Consider the following 8,123-nt stretch of genomic DNA (forward strand, 5'->3'; position numbering starts at 1 on the left):
TCACACACCCAGCTAGACACCCCCCCGGTACACACACACACACACACACGCCTTAGCTACACCCCAGCTACACACACCCACACACCCAGCTAGACACCCCCCCCCCGGTACACACACACACACACACGCCTTAGCTACACCCCAGCTACACACACCCACACACCCAGCTAGACACCCCCCCCCAGGTACACACACACACACACACGCCTTAGCTACACCCCAGCTACACACACACACCCCCAGCTAGACACCCCCCCCAGGTACACACACACACACACACCCAGCTAGACACCCCCCCGGTACACACACACACGCCTTAGCTACACCCCAGCTACACACACACACACACCCAGCTAGACACCCCCCCCAGGTACACACACACACACACACCCAGCTAGACACCCCCCCAGGTACACACACACACACCCACACACCCAGCTAGACACCCCCCCCCAGGTACACACACACACGCCTTAGCTACACCCCAGCTACACACACACGCATGCACACACAGTAACAGGTACAAAGACACAAACAGGGATAAATAGGTAAACAGACAAACACACCCACACTGAGAACAGACACGACACCAGAGACTCAGGAGGGGAGGTCTAGTGGTTAGAGCGGGGGTGGGGGTGGGAGCCAGGACGCCTGGGTTCTCTCTTCGGCTCTGGGCGGGGTGTGGGGACCCGTGGCTGAAGCATGGGGGTGGGGGTGGTGGGCAGTGGGCGAGGCAAAGCCATGATGTCACATGTGGGGGGACCCGTGAGGTCACAGCCACGATGACATCATCGTGGGCACTGTGTGAGAGGTCACATGGTGTCAGCGCCATGGCAACGCCAAGGAGGTCATAGGTCATGGGAGGTCCGCCTCAAGGGGGTGATTAGCCACATGGGGTCACAGCCATGGCAACCCCCAGGGGGTCAGAGGTCACCCAGCCAAAGAGTTCAAAGGCCAAGTGGGGTCACAGGATACATGAGGTCGTTGCTATGGCAACAGCAGGGCGCTCATGAGGTTGGGTAAGGTCAAGGAGGTCATGGGTCGCATGAGGTCATCACTGTGGCAACCACATGGTGCTCCTCATAGCCAGGTTAACGCCATGGCGACACTCAAGAGGTCGCAGGTCCCCACCGTGGCAACGCCAGAGGGGTCAGAGGTCATGGAACCCCATGCAGGTCATAAGGCACCTGGATGGCGGGTCATCTCCATGGCAACACCGGGGCCATCATCGCCATGACAATGTGGCGGGGGGGCCCTGGAGACGCCTCCCCCCAGTCTCTGAGGCCGGGGGTCTGAAGGGGCTGGGGGGGAGCCTGGCTCGGGGAGAGGAGCTGGGCTGGGGCAGGGCGGGGGGCGGGCGGGGCTGGATCTGAGGTCAGGGCTTGGGGGGGATCCAGGCTCAGGGCCGGGGGCTCAAGGCTGCCGGTGAAGCCAGGGCCCCAGTGAGGCAGATCAAGGCTGGGAACCTGGGGGCCCCCCCATTGCACAGGGGGCTGCGGGTCGGGGGTGAGGGGCACCGGCGGAGCTGGGGGGACACCGGGGGCTGCGGGGCGGGGGTGAGGGGCGCCGGCAGAGCTGGGGGGACACCGGGGGCTGCGGGGCGGGGGTGAGGGGCGCCGGCAGAGCTGGGGTGTCTCTCCCACGGGCCTGTGACGAGCGTGTGACAGGCCTCCCGGGCCGGGTACCCCAGGCTGCGATTACCCCACAGCCCCCGGCCAGGCGAAGCTGGCTGACGATCAGTCACAGCCGCAGCCCTTGTGCCATCCCCCCCGCAGCCCAGCTTCAACCCCAGGCACACCCAGCGAGGACCGGCATCGATGTCACACGGCGAGCGGGCGGATCTGTGGCAGACGGCTCCCCCCTCTCCTGCCAGCGCTGCAACAGAACCCAGGAGTCCGGGCTCCCAACCCCCTCTGCTCTAAGCCACTGGATCCCACTCCTGTCCCAAATTAGAAGTAGAACCCAGGAGTTGCTATACAAGGTATGTTAGGGTCTTGTGCCCCTAGAGGGGACAGGCCCCGTGCCCCATTCCCTACCCCCCTGAGCCAGCCAGTCCCCGCCCTGGGGCCGGATGGGAGCCGGCGCTCCCTGGAGGGGACAGGCCCCGTGCCCCATTCCCTGCCCTATACCTATGGGTGAAGGATCTCTAGAATCCGCGCCCCCATCCCGTTGCATGGACAGACAGGACCTCACTTTCCATCCCCCCTGGGCCAGCCCGGCCTTGGACACTCACCCTCAGCTCAGCGTAACTCCGCCGGACACGCACAGCTCCCCGCGGCCCTGCCCTCGGCCGACAGACGCAGTGTGGGACGAGCGCCGTTTCTTCTCCAGCAGACCCCCCCGCACCCGTTCCTTGGGACTGTAGGACAGCGTTGGGAACGATGTGGCCACGGCTGATTGGCCACTTCCTGGGATGAAATCCGCGGCAGCGAGCTGGTCTCTCTTCCCCAGCAGCCTCACTCCCTGATCTTGGAGCCGGAGGAGCGACTCCATGAGCTGGCAGCAGTAGAAGGCAATTACCCTACTCTGAGCAGTCCCCTCACCACTCTCCCCTCCCGCCCCCCCGCAGCATCTACTGACCTTTCAGCCGTCTCCACCAAGAGCTCAGCCCTCTAAACCAAGAGTGAGCGGAATAACGCCGTTAAGCAGCAGCAGTAGAAGGTTGGCATCCGGCCTCGAACAGCCCCACTCCGCACTGACTATGTGTAGAGCCAGCTCCCTCCTGCCTCGTCCGCGTGAAGCGGTGATGTGTTCCGGGTTCTGGAATGTGGCGCTGTTCTAGAGCGCCCACTGTTCTAGAGCATGCGTGCTCTCCCCTAAACCCCAGGAATGGGTAGGGGTAAGGAGAATTAACGGGATTTCCCAGATGCACGATGAGACCCGGGGGTGGGTGGGGGGGGCCAAGGCTCCCACATTCTAGAACATTGGATGTCTGAAGGTTCTGAGTTCTAGAGCAATATTTCTCAACGTTTTTAATATCAGGGACCTGCTTGCTGCCGTCCTAAACGGTGTCAGGGAGATCTCAGGGAGTGGCACCGGCCCACGGACTGGTCAGTGCGAAACGCTGTCCTAGAGTTCCCGGGGGAGATGAACGCCATGGGTTCTAGACCTCCGGGAACAGAACATTCCCATTTCTTGAGTGACGGGGCTAATCATTCTGTGTTCTAGAGCACATATGACCAAAGGGGTTCTAGCATGTCTAGAGCTGGCGTATGTGGAATTTTTGGCTCCAGAACTCATCGCCCCAAGGTGCATGGCTTCTAGAGCTCTAGGCGGCACATTCTGGGTTCTAGAGCGACTACCCTCTAGATCCCACTCCCCTCCCAGAGCCAGGATCGAACCCCGGAGTCCTGGATGGGGAATTCAGAAAACACTGGGTTCTAGAGGGTGCAGCTTGGAGAGTCAGAGTTCTAGGGTGCCACGTTTTCTGGAAAAAATACTTTCTGAATTCTTGAACGTCGTGTTTTGATGTCCGAGAAGGGCGGGGATCCACCGAGAAGCACTGAATTCCAGAACCCAAAGATCCCTGCTGCCTCCAAACCCAGGCCGCTGGAGAGATGACGGTTCTGGATTCCAGAACCCTAGATTTCCCAGAGGAGTCAGAGCTCTAGACTGTGCCGGTCCAGAAATGCCCCATGAACCCCGGAGCCCGTTTTGGTTTCCCTGCGTTCTAGGAAACGTAATGCTGTAACGGCAACATGGCAGGTCCACCCCAACCACAGTCGGACCACTCAGAAACTCTGCCAGCTGCCCAGAGCCACCAAGGGCTCTGGGCTGCAGAACGTAAGTGTTCTGCATCCTCCTGCGTCCCAGAAAGACCCGTTTCCTGGTGCTCCTAGAGCACTGTCGTGGTCCCTCGCTCTCGAGGGAGGGCGGCTGCTTCGCCTCACTCCAGGCAGACAGCAAGTAACAGTCGGAGCACAAACAGCCTATGGCTCCACAGCCACCTGGCGGGGGTGAGCCCACAAAACAGTCCAGGCCTTCTGGACAAAAAGAGGGGGTTTAGCTGCCACCCCAGGGTTGAGGTCAGTGATGGTGGTGGGGGTAGAGGGACCCGGGCCTGCCCTACTCCACTGGGTCCCAGTCCGGGGCCCTAATAATGGCGGATGGGTTCACCACTGGGGATCCTCCCGAAACACACCGACTCGCTCTCCGGCCGCAGAACCGGCTTGAAGTCTGGTTCCCGTGGGCTGCTTCCTACCACAGTCTGGGCATAGGGCTCTGTCGTCCACAGGTCCTCTGTCTCCTCGGGGTTCTCGGCCGCCGGCAGTCCCCATAGCTCCTTGGGGCATTCCTTGGATGGCGGTCCTGGCCGCTCCTTGGGCTACTCATCCATCTCCTCCGTCCGCAGGGCACAGCTGCACTTGGGTGTCCGTCCAGGACCCTGCAAAGATCTCCGCTCCTTGGAAGAGATGTCTGCTCCCTCCGGTGGTCCAGCCCCAACCGAGCTCTGGGGCTGTGGTTTTATACTTCCTGTCCCACCCTGGGACTTCCAGTGCTGGGTCGGATTCGGCTCTGCCTGCCAGAGGGAATGTAGTGGTCCCTCGCTCTCCAGTTCAAACGGAGGCCACTCTGCCTCACTACAAGCACCCAGACCACGCAATGGTGTGATCTTTTATTGTCCCCTGTGGCTCAAGATTGCCTTCTTTCTGACTTCTAGAACGTCTGGGTTCTAGGTGCTGCACCCCGTTACAAAATTCTGTTCAGACTTGGGGTTGGCTTCTTGCTGTATTCCAGAAAGACCAGGTTCGAGGCTTCTCCTCATTCCGGAACTTCAAATGATGGGACCGCCTGGAGCTGGCTTCGATTCTGGAATCAAGACGTAGCAGGTTCCAGGAGTCCCCTCGTTCGAGAGCACGTGAATCACCCACTCGGTTAGCAGAGGGGACTGGCTTCATTCGGGATGCCAGAGAGACGGGGTTCTAGGTGTCTCATTGTAGAACAAATTCAATTCTAATTCTAATCCAATTCAGTTAGCAGCCAGAGTTGTCTTCGTTCTGGGATTCCAGAATGAAGAGCCACCTAGAACAGCTGTCTCGGGGGGGTCTCGGGGGGTGGGGGGTGGCTCAGCTACAACCGAGGTGTTGTGGCTTCTCAGATTTCCCGGCTTCCAGAACGGGCAGAGACGAGAGGGCTCCAGGTTCTCTTCAGCAGGCCAAGAAACCCAGGCGAGAGGGATCCCAGCCTTGGCAGCTTCCCAGCAGCCCCCATCCCGCCGCAGAGAGAGGAAAGTTTTGACAAGGATAAGAAGAAACCCCTCCCACTCAGAGAACAAAAGCCCCACGGATGTGGCCCAAACACGCTACTTCCCTCCGGGCAAGGCAACGCCCTTGGCACTGATCCAGCCTGACGAACCTGTGTGGGCGGCTGGGGGAGAGAGACGCTCCGGAGGGAAAGTTCTGAGCAAATTGGATGGGGCGGCCATTCATAACCCCCCGGGGGGGGGGTAGGGAGGGGCTGGGGACTAACTAAAGACACTAGGTAAGTCAGCAGCATAGGTAAAAAGAGGACCCAGGAGTCCTGGTGCCCTGCCCTCCCCCGCTCTAACCACTAGCCCCCACCTCCCTCCCAGGGCTGGGACAGAACCCAGGAGTCCTGGCTGTGGAATTCAGACACTTGGAACTCTAAACCTATGAAGACCTCAGATTCGGTTTGGTCCTTGCCGCTCTGGGAACCACTGCGCACCCCTGCCCCATGTCAGCTACCCCCAGAGAATGGCTCCTCCATCCCCTCCACTCCCAGCCCTGCCGGTGCCCCTCACTCCCGACCCGCAGCCCCTGCTAGCCCAGTCCTGCCCCCCCCAGCCCTGCCGGTGCCCCTCACTCCCGATCCGCAGCCCCCTGCCAGCGAGGGTGCTGAGGAGGAGGGGGACAGCCCAGCACCCCCAGCATGCAGCCAGGAGCTGTTCTCAAGCCAGGAGGAAGGTAGCCAGTCGCAGCGGCCAGTGCTCGGGGAAGGACAAACTCCAGAGGAGGTTCCCGGCAAGCGGCTTTTATTTTGGGAAGGAAGTTGTTGGGGGCGGGCTCTTGGGGCGAGGAGGGTTAGGGCCGTGTGCCTAGATGCGGAATAGGGCGTTGATGAGCTCTCTCACATCGCGGCAATCAGCCTCAGCGATCTCTTCAAAGGTCTCATGCAGAAGCTGGGCAATGGGCTTGCGCAGGTTCCTTGGGAGAGCCTCTGTGGCCCTTGTCCCAGTCAGGCTAACATGTCCCCACCACTGTGCCGGGAGGGGCGGGGGGACCATTGCTGCACACAGGCAAGCTGCAGACGGGCCGGAGCGGACGGGCCGGAGCGGAAGCCGCCTTGCTGGAGAAGACCCTCCCTTGCTTCCCAGGTCACCCTCACCAGCGAGATCTCTTCCAGGACAAACACATCCTGTGGAAAATGTGGGGACAGTATTCAGTATAGGGGCCCCCCTGCTGCTGTTGGCTCTCCCCGAGGCACAGAAACCCAGAGGACAGTGTGGCCGTGAATCAATCAGTCCCCCTTGCCCCTGTGCTTGCTCACCATTTTGGGGCTCCTGTGGGTTACGTGCACAAGCTTTGGGATGGGCAAATTCTGGTATTGTGTAGACTGTGCGTGTCTACTTTCAGTGCGGGGGAATCATTGCTCTGTCTGGTGTGAACAATGCTGCCTCTGTTAAGTGTTGCATTTTGGCTTTACAGATGCAACCTTGAGTTCCCAGCCGTCCTTGTTATCAACGGCTGAAAGACTCCAAAGAATCAGGAAGCGTATGCGAGAAAGCAAAGAGGACCTGCTGCATGAAGTCATGCAGCCGTCCCTTAATGAAAATCAAAAAGCGCAGAAGTGGTGGGAGAGTGAAAAGAGCGTCCGCCAGCAAAATATGGATCGCTGGCACCAAAGCACGGAGTGGCTGCTAAGCATCATGGAGCGCCAAGCGGACTCGATCCAGGCGCTCGTAGCCATGCAGGCAGAGCAGATCCGCACCTGCCCTCCCACCGCAGCCCTTGTCCCAAAAGTCTTTCCCTTGGGCCCCCATGTCACCTCCAACCCACTTTCTCCAACAGCCGGGTTCTTATCACCACCAGCTGCCTCCGACACCTGAAGCTTCACCACCCAGCCCTGCAAACTACGACCCCGACCCACAGCACTCAGCCCCCATCACCAGGCATTTTAGCCAGCCAGAAGTGCAGCACTCATTGTGCAGCACTCCAGACAGGAAGGCTGAGTATAAGAACAGGACAGATGCAAACCTGTGATTGTCCCGTTCCCCACCCCGCCCCCTTCCCTACTTCCACACAGCACAGATGAGTCATGCCCTTTCTTTTTCCCAAGCAGTTGTGTTTCTTTTCAATAAATGAATGTTTTGCCTTTGAAAACATTCTTTATTATTGCATTAAGTAAAAGATACCTTAGCCCAGGAAAGAAACAGGCACTGCATGTCAGTGTAGCATTGGAATCACTTCACTTCACTCCTGTGCAGGGCACCTGACATTACTGCATGTTCAAATTCAGCCTCCGGGTGTTGAACCTCCAAGGTTCATGCCTGAGTGAATCTTTCACCCTTCCCTTCACAAATGTTATGGAGGGTACAGCATGCAGATATTACCCCTGAGATATTGTCATCGGCCGGGTCCAGCTTCCCATACAGACAGCGCCAGCGACCCTTTAAACGGCCAAAAGCACACTCCACAGTCATTCGGCACCAGCTCAGCCTGTTATTGAACTGCTCCTTGCTGCTGTCAAGGCTCCCTGTGTAGGGTTTCATGAGCCACGGCATTAAAGGGTGAGCGGGGTCTCCAAGGATCAAAATGGACATTTCGACTTCCCCTACAGTGATCTTCTAGTCTGTGAAGAAAGTCCTGTCTTGCAGCTTCCTGAACAGGCCTGTGTTCTGAAAGATGCATGCGACATGCACCTTTCCAGGCCAGCCTGCGTTAATGTCTGTGAAATGCCCACGATGATCCACAAGCACCTGGAGAACCATAGAGAAATACCCCTTCCGATTAACATATTCAGAGGCTAGGTGGGCTGGTGCCAGAACTGGAATATGCGTCCCGTCTATCACCCTTCCGCAGTTAGGGAAACCCATTTGTGCAAAGCCAGCCACAATGTCATGCACATTGCCCAGAGTCACGGTTCTTCTGAGCAGGACATGATTA

At 58.9% G+C, this 8,123-nt stretch overlaps 1 long non-coding RNA gene across 2 annotated transcripts; it reads left to right on the forward strand.

The window, feature by feature from the left end:
• Positions 1-1,616: 1,616 nt before the first annotated feature.
• Positions 1,617-7,340, forward strand: LOC144274832 (uncharacterized). 2 transcript variants are annotated; one of them, XR_013347965.1, is made up of 3 exons: positions 1,617-1,981; positions 2,570-2,661; positions 4,235-7,340. It is a non-coding gene; the product is annotated as an uncharacterized LOC144274832 (long non-coding RNA). The 2 variants fall into 2 exon arrangements; XR_013347964.1 differs by having other exon boundaries at positions 2,570-7,340.
• The last annotated feature ends 783 nt before the right edge of the window (positions 7,341-8,123 follow it).

The sequence above is a fragment of the Eretmochelys imbricata genome, chromosome 14, assembly GCF_965152235.1.
Source record: "Eretmochelys imbricata isolate rEreImb1 chromosome 14, rEreImb1.hap1, whole genome shotgun sequence".
NCBI classification, from domain to species: Eukaryota; Metazoa; Chordata; order Testudines; family Cheloniidae; genus Eretmochelys; species Eretmochelys imbricata.